We start from the raw sequence: 20802 nt of genomic DNA, 5'->3' as shown, positions 1-20802 counted from the left end.
CACTGTTTTCATTAATATATATCATAGCTAAAAGCCATCGGAAAATGAGATATTAAATCATGCTTATAGTGGACTATTTGCAAAATAATTTTAAAAGATCTTTATGATTATTTTAATGACCCAGCAATTAGTCTAGGTTGTGGGAAATTACCACCAGCATAATTGCCATTGTCAGATACCCTAATAACCCTTTGTAAAAATATCAACCATTAGGACAAAAAACTGAGAAAAGAAATGTCAAAGCAAGCACACGCAATATTTTCTTGGTTATTGATGGACATTAGGTGTTAGCAGACATTCTCATGGATCCCATCATGTATATCCTTAAATAAGCATCTATGTCAATATTTTTAATATTCATTTTATCTTTCACCAGCCTCTACCAGATGATTTAGTGAACATAGTATCCGGGGGGGGGGGGGGGGGGGATTGGCAAAGGCCTTCTTCTCTCTTTCATGAGAAATGGATCAAAACTGAAGCCTTCCCCAGAGGAGGTGCAATGCCTTCCTCAACAAGAATCTCGGTCCTTTCCTCATGTCGGTAGTTGTACAGAAGCTCTGCATTGTATCTCAAGAAACTAGAAGAGTGTTCTATTTAAAAGCCTGAGGAAAATATATTTAGCATGAATCCTGATAGGAGTGAGAAGTCATCTTTCTGATAAGCCCTCCTCATCTGATTCCCCTCCTCCTGACATATCTCAGGACTTCTGAGAACACGAGGCAGCACTTTTCTGTGACCCAGATGTTGATACTCCTGACTGGTACCCAGGGGCTTTGCAAAGATTTAAGTTAAGATATGAATACAAGAAGAAACATCTTGCTCCCTCTCACTTTCCCTCACAGGTCACTGAAGTGCTTCTCTCTGCACCAAGTTAATTTTTTAAAGAGATCATTTCTGCGATCTTGTGTGACTTTTAAACCAAAGCCACTTCAGTGGAAGGAAGACAATTAAGAGCTTCTTTCTCTGTGTCTGTGGTTTTAATATTTACAACTCAGCTGTGCAGGATGAAGGGGTGGATGTAAAACAGAAAGCAAAGTAATGTTCACTGCTACTTATCCTTGGTATTTTACAGATCATCAGGAGGCAGTTCTGTGTGCCATGCCCATCTCTTTTACTCTCCACCCTCTTAACTAAAAATAACTTCCCTAAAAGCCAGCCTTGTCTTGCAGGTATTACACAATGTTGTTTTTAGTGTAATTTACGGGGAAGGATAATTATGCAGTGGCCATCAACTTTGCCTCACGATCATTTATCATAACTGAATATTTGTTGGTGATAATGTGCCACAGGAGACATATGGGGTTTCTGTTTCAATAAAGAAGAAGGATTTATGAAAGTTTGTCTCTGACTTTGATGAAGCAGAGGTCTACATGCCATCATAACAGAAATGCAGGCCACATTTTTTCAAGCTACCCCAGGGGAAAACAAAATGAACATGTAACAGTAACTCTTAAAAAAAAAAAACCTCTGAGCATTTATGCTATAAATATTAATAGTATCTTCTAGTTATATAAACACTTAAGGGTTGCAAAGAGATTTCTTATTCATTGTTTCATTTATTCTCCACAACACTCTTGTAATAAAGGAAGAAATCTTATTTTTTTTCTATTTTCCAGATGTAACAATGGCTCAAGAGCCCAAGGTCATACAGCTGGTAAGTGGCCTGGGCTTGAACCTAGGTCTAGCACTTTCTCACTGTATTGTTAATAATGTGCTGTCCCCCAAATATAAGGCCAAGGTCTTTGTATTGCTTTTTCTAATAATTGTGACAGGCAAATATGGCATAAATATTCTGTAGCCCAGTCATCTTATGTCTAGTGCTGCACATTGCTTAAAAGGCCAGTTCCAGTTGGGGGTTCAGTTTATAAATGTGAACTAGACTGTTTTATTTAATTTGCCTATCTGGAGATCAAAATTGTGATCTTGATTACACTAGCACCATGCTTAAACTAGAATATTTTTTTCCAATTGCTGAAAAAGCTTTATAGGTATCTATCTACACTCTTGCTATGATGTAAACTTTGAAAAACAAAAATATGAACTCTGACCAGAATGGAGACACATGGCACTCCACTGATCATAGCAATTATTAAATATTTGTTAAATATTTGTTATGTTCTGCCCTAATGGTACTACACCCTCCTCTTGTCATTATCCATATTAGCCAAAGAAGTATTTTACAACCATTCTGCCCATTTGATTCATCCAAAGGGGAGGATGTGCTGATTTGGAGTGCTCTTAAAAGGATGGTAATTAATGGAATTGGAACGATTTATGCTAACCCAGATTACATACAGACCAGAGGTTTACCTCCCAGGATGGTGCTTTTGTAGTTTCCTAGTGTTACGCATTTCTTCTCACCAGACAGTGCAACAGGTTATCATGTGCATTCCATTTTTACTTTAAATGTTGGTCTTCAATTCTTCCCTATTTTATATGCAAGAGCTACACGATTTTGGTACTTTTTTTTTCCATACTGGGACTGATCATGAGGGAGGAAATCTATGGATTTGAATGGCAACCTTTCAGTTGCTGTTTTCAACAAACTGAGGGTTGCTGGAGGGGATGGGGGATGGGCAAAATGAGTGAAGAGGAGTGGGAAATACAGACTTCCAGTCACAAAATTAATAAGTCACAGGGATGAAAGGTACAGTATAGCAAATATAGTCAGTGGTATTGTTAATAGCATTGTATGGTGACAGATAGTAGCCACACTTGTGTAAGGATAGCATAACATATAAACTTGAATTACTATGTTACAAACTGTGCTTAAACTAATGTGATGTTGTCACCTACACTTTAAAAAAGGTTATTATCATCATTTTTTTTTTACCTAGAAGAGGTTTCTCTTATGTATCTTTGTTGTTCATATAACCTATTTTAGGCAAATAGATAAAGTGGACAACTCCGTCCAATAACCCTGAAATTAAAAACCTGTAGCAGTTCTCTGAGCAGCAACTGCTTCATCCCTGGGGGTATCAAGCATTGCAAATAGTTACAATGAAGAAAAAGGTGCATTAGTTTCTATTCCATTTTTTTTTAAATGTTGATACAAACATGACTCAGTCTTTCATAAACTGAAAATAAACACAAAAATCTCCCAGTGCTTCAAGACCAAAAATCAAAGTTTAAAGTTTCTCAAGATTGTTTTACCAGGTTTTTATCCCCTGACAACCTGATAATACTTGAAAATATTTGGTTTCACTCTTTTCTTCCTTCTTCCTTCCTTCCTTCCTTCCTCCACTCCTCCCTTTCTCTCTCACTCCCTTTCTTCTTGCCTCCCTCGCTCCCTTAATTTTTAAACCCTAGAGTGGACTAGGTGTATTTGTTTATTCTGCCTGTGTTCCATGTTTTCAAAAACTATTATAGATGCAATGATACCACATTCTGGAAAGTCTGGGAAACTGGAGAAAATGGTGGGGAAGGGAGCATCTGTGATTCCACTGTTGCTTCCAATAGCTACTAGCACTTTGCTCTATTTATTCTTAAATCTTCTAACAAAAATACTTGTTTTATTTTTTACTTTATTTGTATAATATGTGCATGTATATTCCTTTTTTAAAAATAACATTTCTATTTTTTACATTTACCAATATAAAATTAGTGCTTTAAATAAGGTACTGTTTTTACTCATTCCTTCTAGAAATAGTTCTGATGGTTAGGGAAGGAAATAGAAGCACTGCCCCTTTAAAAATGGTATTAAGCCAGACAAGCTTGGTCAAGTCTAGTGATGCCAAACCATTAGATGAGCCTTCCACGGGGTCAGTGAAAAGACCTTTCTGCACATGGGAAAGTCTTATGTAACTGGAAGAGGAAGGGAGGAAGAATAGCTATTCTCCATCCACCTCTAATAAAACACAAGATTGGTCATAAATGATCATTTATTCAGACTCCCACTGGTAGTATAAATCCCATGACTTTATAATGCATATGTGGGGTACAACTCTCAATTTTAAGAATCCTTAAACTTTTCAATGGATTTAGCATAGAGTCCAACACGGAATAATTCACTTCCCTGACCCAAAATACCTATTATATAACTAAAGTTCTCTGGGTTGCAAATAATAGAACTCACTTCTGCTTAGCTTAAGAAAATTAAAAAAAAAAAAAAAAAAAAAGGTTGGCGGTTATTGGGAAGATATTGGAGAAACCCATGGAACTGAAGGATGAATTAAAGTCCATGGCCTCCTCTATAGAAAGCCATCATCAATGTAACTCAGCTTCATTTCTCCCAGGTCCAAATTTTAAGTCTCTGGATAAAAAATTAAAATGATGCACTTGGGGGTATGCAGGTACCTTGTACCAAAAAGCTTGTGGCAGGGGACAGTGTCATATGGAACTTCAGGGATGCTGGAAGGTCCTCTGAGTGATCTAGACAATGACCCCACGGAATCCGCTTCAGGGAAAGAGCTCCATCATCTCCTAAGCAACACATTTTATACTGAGTTCTTTTTACTAGACCTTTCTCATAGGCTAAATATGAAAATGATTGGGGCACGGGGTCCTGCTTTAAAGAATAGGAAACCAATATTGGGTGCAAATTCTGTGTAGAAAAAGATTAGTATAAGCATTCCAGAGTTCCAGAGGGAGAAATTCCTCTAGTCACTCAAATTCCAATGCCAGCTAAAGTCACATTTGGCCAGTAAAACAGTCATCCTTTTCCTAAAAGCCACTATAGAGAGTAGTGACAGCTTTTAGATCCTGCTCAGCAATCTGACAAGATGACACCTTCAGCTACATTCTCATGGTACAAAGTTTACAAACAGGAGGACTGGCAGCACGGTGTTCAAAGGCAGTCTCATCAATGAAGTCTTCCCCAGGCATCCAGCTAAATGTACTATCTACCTCAAAATCCTGCAGCGGTTGCCCTTGGGGCCTGACAGTACTGTAATGTGGTCTGTGAATCTACATGCTCCCCAATCTGATCACTAAGCCAAGTCAATAACATGTCTCACCCATATATTCTTTACTACTTTTAAATATGTGTCATTGTTATAATCAAGAAAGACATTTTGATTTCACAATAGCTTTATATAAATATAAATACATATTTCCTCAGTCAACAAATAATTCAAGTAGGTATTACATGTGGGGATCTGCCCCAAAAGTTTAATGTTAAAAAGGAGCCACTCAAGATGTCATGTGACAAGGAATAATATATAGAAGATCAGCAAATGACATGTTGCCAGCTAGACACAAATAATAGAGGACCCAAAGAGGGCCATGACAGATGTATTTTTCTTAGCAGCACCTGGCTATGGCTTTAGTAAGGATTAATTTGAAGCAAACTCCAGAACCATTTTTTATAACAACTGCACTTTGTGATAAGTAAAATTACATCACATAAAAGCTAGGTTCAAATTAACTGCTTGTTAAATATACATATTTTTTAACACATAGAATTTAACTTTATTAATTAAAAGTAATTAATTAATAAAGTTATACTCACTAGAAATAAAAAAGAGTGGCTCAGCTCAAAAAAGTTGGGAATCACTTTAGTCTGTTCCATTACTACTGTCACAGACATGAACTTTTAAGTAGTCATTGTCATCATGTACATATTTTCTCCCTTATGTTTGTTGCCTCTCTTTGTCTACTTTGCACGCAGGAAGTGCTCAATAAATATTTTTTTCTGAAAGTTTGTACCTCCCCAAGGCAAAATGAAATTGTTAGGCAGAATCATTGGGGAGATTCAAAGTCTGGCTGGGTTCTTCCTTCCCACGCCTCTGCTTTGGGGTTTAGGCAATCTGGTTGCTGCTCTGAGCCACACCCTTCTCACCACTCATGCCTTCCCCCCTCTTCTACCCCACCCTCTGTGAGTCTGGCTTCCTCCTCCCTCACACAAGAACTTAGTTTTTCCAGTCTAGAACTAATAAAACAGTGGTTTTCCAAATCCAGCTGTGGGAAACATTTAAACCAGTAACTCATCTCTGTTTACAAGAATTTCATCTGTAAGGAAAGAAAAATCTAACAAGCCAGGATCTTTTGTTAACCACTTAATTTCAGATTTAATGAGACATAGAGGAGATTATTAAACTTCCAATGAATTAGAGGTTACAATTGGCCCAAGGTACAATATTTAGCTTTGAAGGTGAATTTCAGTTCTGCTTTCCCTTTGGCTGAATTTGTGGTTTTCTTTATGGTAAGTGATGCTGACTTGAAATTTGATTTTGCTAAGTAATTTTTTTTTTAGTAGATCTCTTGATGGCTAGACAATTGTTGAGCCATAAGGCAGGTACAGTTCTAAAGCTTTTTTTTTTCTTTTTTTTTTTTTCAGACAAATGACTGTGCAGAGCAATATTTAGTTGTCACTGTCTGGAGCCTCGGTAGCAGGAGAAAGAGTCTGAGGCAGGGGCACGAGTTTTGCCCACTGAAATACAAGCACCTAGCCTGTACTATTCTGTAGCACACCATGTCCTCAGGTGTCAAGTCAAATCCCCATAAGGGTTGGCTTTAAAATCCAGACAGGCTAAATTCCATGAGTTTGCAAATGTCACAATTACATTTCAGGAACAACTTGAGACCCCAACAGCAACAGGAGCATCTTGTGTCCTGTTTCCTAATTCATAGCCTCATAGTGCTGTTAAAGCCTTCATTTCTGTTTATGCTTTAAAAGAGAAATTATAGTATATATCAGCATGGTGATCACCTGGCCAAAGTGGAATCATGCTATAGACCAGTAAAACTGTACATTCTGATTCCAGACAATGATTTCAATTCATTCTCTACTTTCCTTCCCATCACCCTACACTCTCTGCAGCCCCTCCCTCTCTCTCTCTCTCCCTCCCTCTGTCCCCCTCTCCATCTCTCTCTATCCCCATCTCTATCTCTTCTCTATTCCCAATGCAATTCGCAATAGGATTGCAGGCTTCCTGGACCTCAAGAATCCAAGTAAATAGCTAAGAGTCTCGAAGCACCACTTAGAGTCAATCAGAGTTATTTGTATGCAGAGCAATCATTTCCCACCAAAGAAAAAGAACAAATTCAGGAACTTTCAGAGGGGAAATTAAGGATTTTTGTTTTTGTTTTTATCCTAGGGTTCTGAATAGTATCTAAATCACAACCTTCTTAAGTGCTTGATATTTTAGGTCTAAGATGTCTTGCCTGTCCCACTGAAATATTAAGTCACTAGATCAATGAAAATATAGTTAGGACACATTATAATAAATAATAATGATGGTAGATCAGAGGGTTTTTTGAACTTCAGAAGATGGCAGAGTAGGAGGACCCTGAGCTCACCCTGTTCTACGTTTTCAACTAGATATCATCCATGCCCAAGTCAGTAAACCAGAGAGCAATCCAAAGACTGGCAGAACAAATTCCACAACTAAATATAGAGAAGAAGCTGCAGCTGAAAGGTTAGGAAGGTCAGAAAAGCTGATGGAGGCTGCCTGCAGGAGGGAGGAAGATGAGGCAGAGAACAGAGAGGCAGAGAACAAGCCCTCATACCAGGGAATTCACATGGGGAAAACAAGTACCCATAAGGTTTGGCTTTAAAATCCAGAGGGGCTAAATTCCATGAGTTTGCAAAACCAGTGGGACTTGGACCTGGAGTTTTAAGTCAGCTGACTCAGCACTGGGCGAGTGACAGCTGGGTCTCTGCCCTTAAAGAGAGAATAGCCTGCAGAGGAGCAAGGTAAAAAAAAAAAAAAATGGCAGTTTGCACAATGTAGGCTGGGGGCAGAAAATAGGATACAAATCTGTTCATACTGATTTTGAGATGGGTTGGGAGATGTCTTTGAAAATGAAGGAGCTGGCAGTCTCCATTTTCCTCTCCTGTCTCCAGCATAAACACAGAGCCACCTGTGGCAAGGGGGCTGCAGAGACAATTGTAGCCTCTGCCCAGGGCTCAGGGCAAATTTTGTGAAAGCTGCAGGCAAGTCCTACCTGGCCTCAGTGCAGAGACCAGCCACGTACCCCCAGGTGCCGTCATCCTGCATAGCACCCAGCCACCAGGTGCACAGCCTCTGCACTGCATCCAGGCCCAGCAGTACTTCATGGGGTCTGGCAAAGGCTAGTGACCCAAAGCAAATTTTGCTAACACCACCACTCCAATCCCAAGTTCCTGGAAGGATCCTCCCTCAGAGCTGGCCTGCCTGAGTCCCACTAACACCACAGAGAGCAAGCACAGTCCACAACAAGGTGAGCAGTCAGTGCATATGACTGCATTAAGAGGAAAAGTGACTCAGATACAACAGGGAGTAAGTACCATGAGGTTACTCTCCAGAAGCGCCAGGTTCTAGTCAACTGGGCACACTGTACTCTAGGGCACTGCAGGACCTCCTCTTCATGAAGTCACTATATTCAAGAGCAGAAGACAGCCTGGCTTTCTTCATACACAGAAACAGATACAGAGAGGTAGGCAAAATGAAGAGACAGAGGAATTTGTCCCAAATGAAAATGGAACAAGGCAATAGCCAGAGATCTAAGTGACACAGATATAAGTAACATGAATGATAGAGAATTTGAAGCAATGATCATAAGAATACTCACTGGACTTGAGAAAAGAGTGGAAGACATGGGTGACCCTTAATACAGAGATAAGGAATAACATAGCAGAGATAAAAGGCTTAGTTAATGAAGTGACAAACACACTTGATGGAATAAATTAAAGGATGGAAGAAGCAGAGGAATAAATCAGTGACCAAGAAGATAGAGTAATGGGAAGTGATCAAGCTGAACAAAAGAGAGAACAAAGAATTACACAAAATGAAAATAGGCTTTAAGAACTCAATGACTCCATCAAACATAATAACATTCATATTATAGAAATCCCAGAAGAAGAGAGAGAGAATGCTGGCAGAGAATATAGTTGAAGGAATAATAGCTGAAGACTTCCTTAATCTGGGAAGGAAACATATATCCAGATCCAGGAGGACAGAGAACTCAGCAAAAGCAGGCCAATACCATCAAAAGTGAAAGAGGAAGAGACAGAAAATTTGATAACTAGGAATAAACTGATAACCTGCAAAGAAATTGAATCAGTAATCAAAAAACTCCCGAAAAGGGGCAGCCCGGGTGGCTCAGCGGTTTAGTGCTGCCTTCAGCCCAGGGTGTGATCCTGGAGACCCAGGATCGAGTCCCATGTCGGGCTCCCTGCATGGAGCCTGCTTCTCCCTCTGCCTATGTCTCTGCCTCTGTGTGTGTGTGTGTCTCTCATGAATAAATAAAATCTTAAAAAAAAAAAAACTCCCAAAAAACAGAAGTCCAGGACCAGATGGCTTGTGTCACACTTGAATTTTACCAAACACTTAAAGATGAATTAATACTTATTCTCAAACTATTCCAAAAAATAGGACTGGAAGAAAAATTTCCAAATTCATTCTATGAGGCCAGCATTATCCTAATACCAAAACCAGATAAATACACCACTAAAGAGAACTACAGACCAATATCCCTGAAAGACATGGATGCAAAAATGTGCAATAAAACACTAGCAAATCAAATCCAACAATATATTTAAAAAAATCATTCACCATGATCAAGTGGGATTTGTTCCTGAATGCCAAGTATGCATCAATATTCACAAATAAATGTCATATATTATATCAGTAAGACAACAGATAGGGATATCTGGGTGGCTCAGTGGTTGAACATCTACCTTTGGCTCAGGGCATGATCCTGGAATCCCAAATTGAGTCCCCCATCAGGTTCCCTACAGGGAGCCTGTTTCTTCCTCTGCCTATGTCTCTGCCTCTCTCTCTCTCTTTCTCTCTCTCTCTCTCTCTCTCTCTGTGTCTCATGAATAAATAAAATAAATCTTAAAAAAAAAAAAAGACAAAGGGTAAGAACCATATGATCATTGCAATACACACAGAAAAAGCATTTGACAAAGAACACCATCTATTCATGATAAACAAAAAAAAAACCTCAACAAAGTAGGTTTAGAGGGAACATACCTCAATATAATATAGGCCATAGATGAAAAACCCACAGCTAACATTTTCAATGAGAAAAAACAGAGTTTTTCCTTTAGGGTCAGGAACAAGACAAGGATGTCCACTCTCACCACTTTTATTCAACATAGTATTAGAAGTTCTAGCTGCAAAAATCAGAAACAAAAAGAATAGAGGGATTCCTGGGTGGCTCAGTGGTTGAGTGTCTGCCTTTGGCTCAGGGTGTGATCCCGATCCGGGGATCAGATCCCGCGTTGGGCTCCCTGTGAGGGGCCTGCTTCTCTCTCTGCCTGTGTCTCTGCCTCTCTCTCTCTGTATCTCTCACGAATAAATAACAATTATTTAAAAAAAGAAATAGAAAATATCCAAATAGTAAGGAAGAAGTAAAACATCCACTACGTGCAGATGACATGATAGGATATGTAGAAAACCCAAAAGGCTCCACCAAAAAACTGCGAGAACTGACAAATTCAGTAAAATGCAGAATACAAAATCAATATACAGAAATCTATTGTATTTCTAACAGCAATAATGAAGCATTAGAAAGAGAAATTAAGGAACAATCCCATTTACAATTGCACACAAAATAAGATATGTGGGAATAAACCTAACGAAAGAAGTGAAAGACCTGTACTCTGAAAACCATAAAACACTAATAGAAGAAATTGAAGATGACACAAGAAAATGGAAAGACATTCCATCCTCATGGATTGGAAGAACAAATACTGTTAAAATGTCTATTACCCAAAGCACTCTATACATTTAATGCAATCTCTATGAAAATACCACAACATCTTTCACAGAACTGGAACAAATAATCCTAAAACTCGTATGAAATCACAAAAGATCCTGAATAGGCAAAACAACCTTAAAAAAGAAACACAAACCTGGAAGCATCACAATCCAGGCTTTAAATTATATTACAAAGCTGTGGTAGTAAAAACAGTATGGTACTGGCACAAAGATAAACACACAGATCAATAGGACAGAATAGAAATCAGAAATAAACCCACAACTATCTGGTCAATTAATTTTTGACAAAGCAAGAAAGAATATCAATGGGATAAGAACTAGTCTCTTCAACAAATGGTGTTGGGAAAACTGGCCAGCAATATGCAAAAGAATGAAAGTGGACCATTTTTTTACACCATACATAAAAGTAAATTCAAAATAGATGAAAGAGCTAAATGTGAGACAGGAAACCATAAAACTCCTAGAAGAGAACACAAGCAGTAACCTCTTTGACATGGGCCATAGCAACTTTTTTCTAGATATGTCTCAAGAGGCAAGAGAAACAAAAGCAGAAATAAACTATTTGGGCTAAATCAAAATAAAAAGCTTCTGAACAGCAAAGAAAACAACCAACAAAACTAAAAGGCAACCTATGGAATGGGAGAAGATAATTGCAAATGACATATCTGGTAAGTGTTGGTATCCAAAACATTTAAAGCACTTATAAAACTGAACACCCAAAAAACAAATAATCCAATTAAAAAATGGGCAGAAGACATGAACAGACATTTCTCCAAAGAAGCCATACAGATGGCCAACAGATGCATGAAAAGATGTTCATCATTACTTACCATCAGGGAAATGTAAATCAAAACTACAAGATATCTGGGATCCCTGGGTGGCGCAGGGGTTTAGTGCCTGCCTTTGGCCCAGGGCGCAATCCTGGAGACCCAGGATCGAATCACACGTCGGGCTCCTGATGCATGGAGCCTGCTTCTCCCTCTGCCTATGTCTCTGCCTCTCTCTCCCTCTCTCTCTCTGTGTGACTATCATAAATAAGTAAAAATTTAAAGAAAAAAAAAGCTACAAGATATCACCTCACACTTGTCAGAATGGCTAAAATCAGCAACACAAGAAACAGCAGGTATTGGAGAGGATGTGAAGAAAAAGAAATCTTCAAGCAATGTTGATGGGAATTCAAACCGGTGTAACCACTCCGGAAAACAGTATGGAGGTTCCTCAAAAAGTTAAAAATAGAAGTACCCTAGGATGCCCCAAACTACTGGGAATTTACCCAGAGAATACAAAAACACAAATTCAAAGGGAAACATACACCCTTATGTTTATAGAAGCATCATTTAAAATAGGAAAGATATGGAAGCAGCCCAAGTATCCATCGATTGACAAATGTATAAAAAAGAAATCTAGGGGCACTTGGGTGGCTCAGTTTGGTAAGTGTCTGACTCTCAGTTTTGGCTCAGGTCATGAACTTGGAGTCATGGGATGGAGCCCCACATCAGGCTCTGTGCTCAGTGGGGAGTCTGCTTGAGAATTCTTTCTCTCCTTCTCCCTCTCCCTCTCCTTCTCCCTCTGCCTCTCTCTCACACGTGCATGCAATCTCTCTCAAATAAATAAGGAAATCTTTAAAAACAAAGTCTATATGTGTATATGTGTGTGTGTGTGTATATATATATATGAATATTATTCAGCCAAAACAAGAATGAAATCTTGCCATTTGCAATGACATGAATGGAACTAGAGAGTATTACACTAAGCAAAATAAGTCAGAGAGAAAAAGATAAATACCACGATTTCACTCATATGTGGAATTTAGGAAAAAAACAAATGAGCAAAGGAAAAAGGAGGGAGAGAGAGAAGCCAAGAGACAGAACCTTAGAAAACACACTGATGGATCCCACAGGGGGGTGGCTGGGGGATAGGTAATATAGCTGATGGGGATTGAGGAGTGAACGAACTGTCATGATGAGCACAGGGTGATATATGGAATTGTTGAATTACTATATTGTACAACTGAAACTAATATAACACTGTACGTTAACTAATTGGAATTAAAATAACATTTTCATAATAATAATGGTAGTTAAATTCCCCTGTTTATTCTTAGTACAGGGCAGTGTGCCCTATAACTCTATTCCTTGATCTGACACACATCTGCTGTTTCCCATGCCGCATGTAGAGCAAACACCAATTCACTCCATCCTGTAACATGGTTATGGGGGCTTGGAGAGGGGAGAAGAGAAGGGGAGAAACATGTGCAGAAAGAGAGAAAAGAGCAGAGAAGCAGTGAAATGTATGTTTACAGATACAGCCTGGACTTCAGGAAGAAGACAGACACTGCCTAACCATGCTCTCCCTACCACAGTCTCTAAAGTACCCAGACACACAAGCAGCTTCCATGGTCTTCATATTGTGTCACTTCAATTGGCTCCCAAATTTGTACCTGTTCATCCAGGAAGGAAGACAACCCCACTAAAGGCTAAAGGAGATCAATGAATGTACTTCCAAAGAACATGTAAAAACATACTTTCATCCAGGCCCTCTTAATACTGTCTGTCTGAGCTCTGGAACATAATTTATTCTGAGACTTTAAAAGCTGACACAAGTTCCATTCAAAGCCATGGTGGGAGGAGAGGGGGGAGCACAGGATACAGAGGGTCTCACCAGACAGATATCTAGCTAACTCATACACCCTGGAGATGCATTTGCATTATAATAAATGTGAGCTTTAGGATCCAAACTCATTCTTTTGATTAATAAGTCCTCTGTTTATTAGCTTAAGCAGTATGTGATGGACCAGCAATATAACAAAGGCAATGGGGAAGCGTTTCTGTACCCATTGGTTGATTTCTATTCTACTCAGGTAACAAACTGACCAAATTGGTCATCACCGCTGTCTACCTCATTACCATACCATTTACCATTAAATATGCCCAAATAGGAAGAAGTGTGTCCTTGTATTTGCTGTTAAATGTAATCAGAGACTATCTTTATGACCATTCGGGATCATTATCATCAGTATAATGATTATTTTAGAGAACTATAATCATACATACGTGTAGTACAGATACGCAGAGATTCAAATACAGAAATGTAGTAGAGCAAGAAGAGAGGGTGAAGACTTTACAGAAGCTGTAATAAATGTTGAGGGACAGAAAGGCACATAACAGGGAAATTGAGCAGAATCGCAGGAGGGGCAGTGGAGCCTCCAGTCTCCCGGAGTCACTAATAGAGAGGAAGGGTCAGACCGGCGGCTCCGGACAGAGGGGGCTGCGCCCTGCCGCCTTCAGGAACCGCGCCCCAGGAGTGCGATTCCAAGCACAGGCCCCAGATCCCAGGGCGCCGGGGACACAGCCCCGGATCCTGCACTCCCCCCGGGACAGGTGGATGTGGGGAGGGCACAGGACAGCAAGGCCTCTTCTGCCGTGGGGCACCTGTGCAGATCAGCGCCCCCACGCCGGCCCAGGAGCATCAGGCCAGTGTGGACTGGGAGACTGTGGTAGTTACTGTGGGAGCTGACTCTAGGGCTGGAGAGCTGGCCGCTGCCAGTGGTATTATTCCTCCTGGTGTTACCGTGAGTCTGGGAGGGGTGGGGCCCTAGGGGACAGGGGCCTCATAGGGTCCACAGCTCCCACTGAGCCCAACACCCGGCAGGGTGGGAGGCAGCTCCCCCAGGTGCACACACCTGAGAGTCAGCACAACAGGCCCCTCCCCCAGAAGACCAGCTGGAAGGACAGGGGAAGAGTAAGTTCTTGACCAAGCAGTGCTGGAAAGCTCCAGGGGAAGTCGAGGGATTAACAGTATATAGAACTAGAGGGTGCCCCTCCTATTTTTTATCTTCCTTTTTCCAGTACAACTCGTTTTTATATCAGACTGTAAATTTCCAATTTTTTTCTCTTTTCCCACCTTAACTAAAATATTTTACCACTTCTTCATTTTTAAGATTCTTCCTTTTTGACTTTCATATTTCTACAATCACAGGTCCTAGATAGATTTTCCACTTCTAGATTCCTTTAAACATACTCAACTTTATTTGGGGAGATATACAAGATAGGTTTTTTTGGTTTTGTGTTTTTCATTTTCTCTGTCTCACTTTGTTCTACAATGGCAGAAGTTAACACCTTCTAAAATATGACCAGCATGCACCCAAAACCAAGTGGTATACTGTGCTGGTTCATTCTGTGAGATTCCTCATTCCCATTCTGCCCCTCTCTTTTACCTCGTTTATGTTTTGGTGGCCAATGTTGGGACCCTCTACAAGTACTTCTGCTTTATATAAATTTGGGACTGAGCATCTTCTAACATGCAGAACTTAATATACTCAGAAACAAGAGGATCACCCTCTAGAACCCATCAGGTAGACTACATTCTCCCTCTACTACAACTTCTCCCAGTCCCGACCCCATGTTTTTTTCCTCTCCTTTTTTTTTTTTTTTTTTTCAATTCTTCATTAAGATTCTTGGTCTTTTGTTTTTTACTACTTTGTTTTAAAATTTGTTTTTCACTTTACTGGTCCTTTTGTTTTATTTTGTTCTGATCTTTCTTTTCAATTTCTGGTCTCTGACCTGGGCAGAATCATCTAGGATGAAATTTACTTAGGTCGTGGTTGAACTCTTGACTCAGCCCACTCATACAGCCACTCTGCATTGAGCAAAATGACTAGAAGGAAGAACCCACCACAAAAGAAAGAATCAGAAACAGTACTCTCTGCCACAGAGTTACAGAATTTGGATTACAATTCGATGTCAGAAAGCCAATTCAAAAGCACAGTTATAAAGCTACTGGTGGCTCTGGGAAAAAGCATAAAGGATTCAAGAAAATTCATTATTGCAGAATTTAGATCTAATCAGGCCGAAATTAAAAATAAATTAAATAAGATGCAATCCAAACTGGAGGTCCTAATGACAAGGGTTACTGAGGTAAAAGAAAGAATGACTGACATAGAAGACAAGTTGATAGCAAGGAAGGAAGCTGAGGAAAAAAGAGAAAAACAGAAAAACAATTAAAAGATGATGGGGAGAGGTTAAGGGAAATAAATGACAGCCTCTGAAGGAAAAATCTATGTATAAGTGGGGTTCCAGAGAGTGGTTAGAGGGACAGAGGGACAGAAAACATATTTGAACAAATCATAGCTGAGAACTTCCCTAATTTGGGGAGGGAAACAGGCATTCAGATCCAGGAAATAGAGAGGTCTCCCCCTAAAATCATTAAAAACCAACACCTCAACATTTAATAGTGAAACTTGATAATTCCAAAGATAAAGAGAAAATCCTTAAAGCAGTGAGAGACAAGAGATTCTTAACTTATATGGAGAGAAATATTAGATTAACAGCAGAACTCTCCACAGAGACCTGGCAGGCCAGAAAGGGCTGGCAGGATATATTCAGGGTACTAAATGAGAAGAATATGCAGCCAAGAATACTTTACCCAGCAAGGCTCTCATTCAGAATAGAAGGAGAAATAAAGAGCTTCCAAGATAGGCAGAAACTGAAAGACTATGTGACCACCAAACCAGCTATGCAAGAAATATTAAGGGGGCCCTGAAAAGAAAGAGGAAGCCCAAAGAAATAATCCACAAAAACAGGGATTGAATAGGTATGATGATGACACTAAATTCATATCTTTCAATAGTAACTCTGAACGTAAACGGGCTAAATGATCCCATCAAAAATTGCAGGGTTTCAGACTGGATAAAAAAGCAAGACCCATCTATTTGCTGTCTACAGGAAACTCATTTTAGACCTAAGGACACCTCCAGCCTGAAAATGAAAGGTTGGAGAACCATTCACCATTCAAATTGTCCTCAAAAGAAAGCAGGGGTAGCAATGCTCATATCAGATAAGTTAAAGTTTATCCCAAAGACTGCAGTAAGAGATGAAGAGGGATAATATATCATACTTAAAGGACCTATTCAACAAGAGGACCTAACAATCATGAATATTTATGCCCCTAATGTGGGAGCTTCCAAGTATATCAATCAATTAAAAACCAAAGTAAAGACATACTTAGATAATAATACACTAATAGTAGGAGAATTCAACACGGCACTTTCTGCAAATGACAGATATTCTAAGCACAATATCACCAAAGAAACAAGAGCTTTAAATGATACACTGGATCAGATGGATTTCACAGACATATACATAACTTTGCATCTGAACAACGGAATGCACATTCTTCTCTTTAAAAAAATTTTTTTTTAATTTTATCCATGAGAGACACAGAAAGAGACAAAAAGAGGCAGAGACACAGGCAGAGAGAGAAGCAGGCTCCATGCAGGGAACCTGATGTGGTACTCGATACCAGGTCTCCAGGATCACACCCTGGGCCAGGGAGTGCTAAACTGCTGAGCTACCCAGGCTGCCCAATACTCATTCTTCTCAAGTGCATATGGAACTTTTTCCAGAAGAGACCACATATGGGTCACAAATCAGGTCTCAACTGAAACCAAAAGACAGAGATTGTCCCCTGCATATTTTCAGACCATATGCTTTGAAACTTGAACTGAATCACAGGAAGAAATTTGAAAGAAACCCAAACACGTGGAGTTTAAAGAGTATCCTGCTAAAAGATGAATGGGTCAACCAGGAAATTAGAGAAGAATTAAAAAGATTCATGGAAACTAATGAAAATGAAGATACAACCATTCAAATCTTTGGGATAAAACAAAAGCAGTCCTAAGAGGGGAAATACATCGCAATCCACGCATCCCTCAAAAAATTGGAAAAAAAACTCAAATACACAAGCTAACCTCACACCTAAAGGACTTGGAGAAAAAAACAGCAAATAACCTACACCAAGCAGAAAAAGAGAGTTAATAAAGATTTGAGCAGAACTCAATGAAATAAGGACCAGAAGAACTGTAGAACAGATCAACAAAACCAGGAGTTGGTTCTTAGAAAGAATTAATAAGATAGATAAACCATTAGCCAGCCTTATTAAAAACAAAAGAGAAAATACTCAAATTAATAAAATCATGGGGCTCCCTGGGTGGCGCAGCGGTTTAGCGCCTGCCTTTGGCCCAGGACACGATCCTGGAGACCTGGGATCGAATCCCACGTCGGGCTCCCAGTGCATGGAGCCTGCTTCTCCCTCTGCCTATGTCTCTGCCTCTCTCTCTCTCTGTGTGACTATCATAAATAAATTTTAAAAAATTAAAAAATAAATAAACTTGGAATTTAAAAAATAAATAAATAAAATAAAATAAAATCATGAATGAAAAAGGAGAGATCACAACCAATACCAAGAAAATACAAATGATTTTAAAAACATTATGAACGGCTGTATGCCAATAAATTAGGCAATCTAGAAGAAATGGATGCATTTTTGGAACCATAAACTACCAAAACTGGAACAGGAAGAAATAGAAAACCTGAACAGGCCAATAACCAGGGAGGAAATTGAAGCAGTCATCAAAAACCTCCCAAGACACAAATGTACAGGGCCAGTTGGCTTCCCAGGGGAATTCTACCAAACGTTTGAAGAAGAAACCATACCTATTCTACTAAAGCTGTTCCAAAAGATAGAAAGAGACAGATACTTCCAAACTCTTTTTATGAGGCCAGCATCACCTTAATTCCAAAACCAGACAAAGACCCCACTGAAAAGGAGAATTATAGACCAATCTCCATGATGAACACAGATGCAAAAATTCTCAACATACTAGCCAATAAGATCCAACAGTATATTAAGATTATTAACCATGACCAAGTGGGATTTATCCCTGGGATGCAAGGCTAGTTCAACACTTGTAAAACAATCATGTGATAGATCATATCAACAAGAGGAAAAACAAGAACTCTATGATCCTCTCAATAGAGGCAGAGAAAGCATTTGACAAAATACAGCATCCATTCCTGAGCAAAACTCTTCAGAGTGTAGGAATAGAGGGAACATTCCTCAGCATCTTAAAAGCCATCTATGAAAAGTCCACAGAAGATATCATTCTCAATGGGGAAACACTGGGAGCCTTCCCCCTAAGATCAGGAACACAACAGGGATGTCCACTCTTACCACTGCTATTCAACATAGTGCTAGAAGCAATCAGACAACAAAAAGAAATAAAAGGCATTCAAATTGACAAACAAGAAGTCAGACTCTCCCTCCTAGCAGATGACATGATACTGTACATAGAAACCCCAAAAGACTCCACCCCAAGATTGCTAGAACTCATACAGCAATTCAGCAGTGTGGCAGGATACAAAATCAATGCCCAGAAATCAGTGGCATTTCTATACACTAACAATGAGACTTAAGAATGAGAAACTAAGGAGTCAATCCCATTTACAATTTCACCCAAAAGCATAAAATAACTTAGGAATAAACCTAACCAAAGAGGTAAAGGATCTATACCCTAAAAACTACAGAACACTTCTGAAAGAAATTGAGGAAGACACAAAGAGATGGAAAAATATTCCATGCTCATGAATTGGGAGAATTAATATTGTGAAAATATCAATGTTACCCAGGGCAATTTATACATTTAATGCAATCCCTATCAAAATACCATGGACTTTCTTCAGAGAGTTGGAACAAATCATCTTAAGATTTGTGTGGAATCAGAAAAGATCTTGAATAGCCAGGGGAATATTGAAAAAGAAAACCAGAGCCAGGGGCATCACAATGCCAGATTTTAGGTTGTACTACAGAGCTGTGATCATCAAGACAGTAAGGTACTGGCACAAAAACAGACACATAGATCAATGGAACAGAATAGAGAACCCTAAATGGGCCCTCAACTCTATGAACTAATATTCGATAAAGCAGGAAAGACTATCCAGTGGAAAAAGGACAGTCTCTTCAATAAATGGTGCTGGGGAAATTGGACAGCCACGTGCAGAAGAATGAAGCTAGACCATTCTCTTACACCATACACAAAGATAAACTCAAAATGGATGAAAGATCTAAATGTGAAACAAGGTTCCATCAAAATCCTAGAGGAGAACACAGGCAACACCCTTTTTGAACTCGGCCACAGCAATTTCTTGCAAGATACATCTATGAAGGCAAGGGAAACAAAAGTAAAAATGAACTATTGGGACTTCATCAAGATAAAAAGCTTCTGCACAGCAAAAGAAACAGTCAACAAAACTAAAAGACAACCTACAGAATAGGAGAAGATATTTGCAAATGACCTATCAGATAAAGGGCTAGTATCCAAGATTTATAAAGAACTTCTTAAACTCAACAGCAAAGAAACAAACAATCCAATCGTGAAATGGGCAGAAGACATCAACAGAAATTTCACAGAGGAAACAGACATGGCCAACAAGCACATGAGAAAATCCTCTGCATCACTCACCATCAGGGAAATACAAATCAAACTACAATGAGATACCACCTCATACCAGTGAGAATGGGGAAAATTAACAAGACGGGAAACAACAAATGTTGGAGAGGATGTGGAGAAAGGGGAACCCTCTGGCACTGTTGGTAGGAATGTGAACTGGTGGAGCCACTCTGGAAAATGTGTGGAGGTTCCTCAGAGATTTAAAAATAGAACTACTCTACAACCCAGCAATTGTACTGCTGGGGATTTACTCCAAAGATACAGATGCAGTGAAATCCCGGGACACCTACACCCCAAATTTATAGCAGCAATGTCCACAATAGCCAAACTGTGGAAGGAGCCTTGGTGTCCATCGAAAGATTAATGGATAAAGAAGATGTGGTCTATGTATACAATGGAATATTATTCAGCCATTAGAAACAACAAATATCCACCATTTGCTTTGACGTGGATGGTACTGGAGGGTATTATGCTGAGTGAAGTAAGTCAATCAGACAAGGACAAACATGATTTTCATTCATTCGAGGAATATAAGAAATAGTGAAAGGGATTATAGGGGAAAGAATAGAAAACGAGTGGGAAATATCAGAGAGGGTGACAGACCATGAGAGACACCTAACCCTGGGAAACGAACAAGGGGTAGTGGAAGGGGACGTGGGTGGGCAGTTGGGGTCACTGGGTGATGGGCACTGAGGGGGGCACTTTACAGGATGAGCACTGGGTGTTATATTATATGTTGGCAAATCAAACTCCAATTAAAAATATACCAAAAAAATAAATGAATAATAAATTTAAAAATAATTTTTAAAATGTTGAAAATTAGCTAATTTACATAAAGAAACAATTCTATATAGAATATCAGTGGAC

General features: G+C 39.3%; 1 long non-coding RNA gene across 2 annotated transcripts in view; it reads right to left on the bottom strand.

Moving 5' to 3' along the window:
• Window positions 1–20802, bottom strand: part of LOC112669602 (uncharacterized) — a 62722-nt gene that overhangs the window by 19460 nt on the left and 22460 nt on the right. The window lies entirely within an intron of this gene.

Source organism: Canis lupus, chromosome 25 (assembly GCF_003254725.2).
Source record: "Canis lupus dingo isolate Sandy chromosome 25, ASM325472v2, whole genome shotgun sequence".
In the NCBI taxonomy this organism is placed as follows: Eukaryota; Metazoa; Chordata; class Mammalia; order Carnivora; family Canidae; genus Canis; species Canis lupus.
Note: the sequence above shows the minus strand (reverse complement) of the source record. Positions and strands in the feature narration are given on the sequence as shown.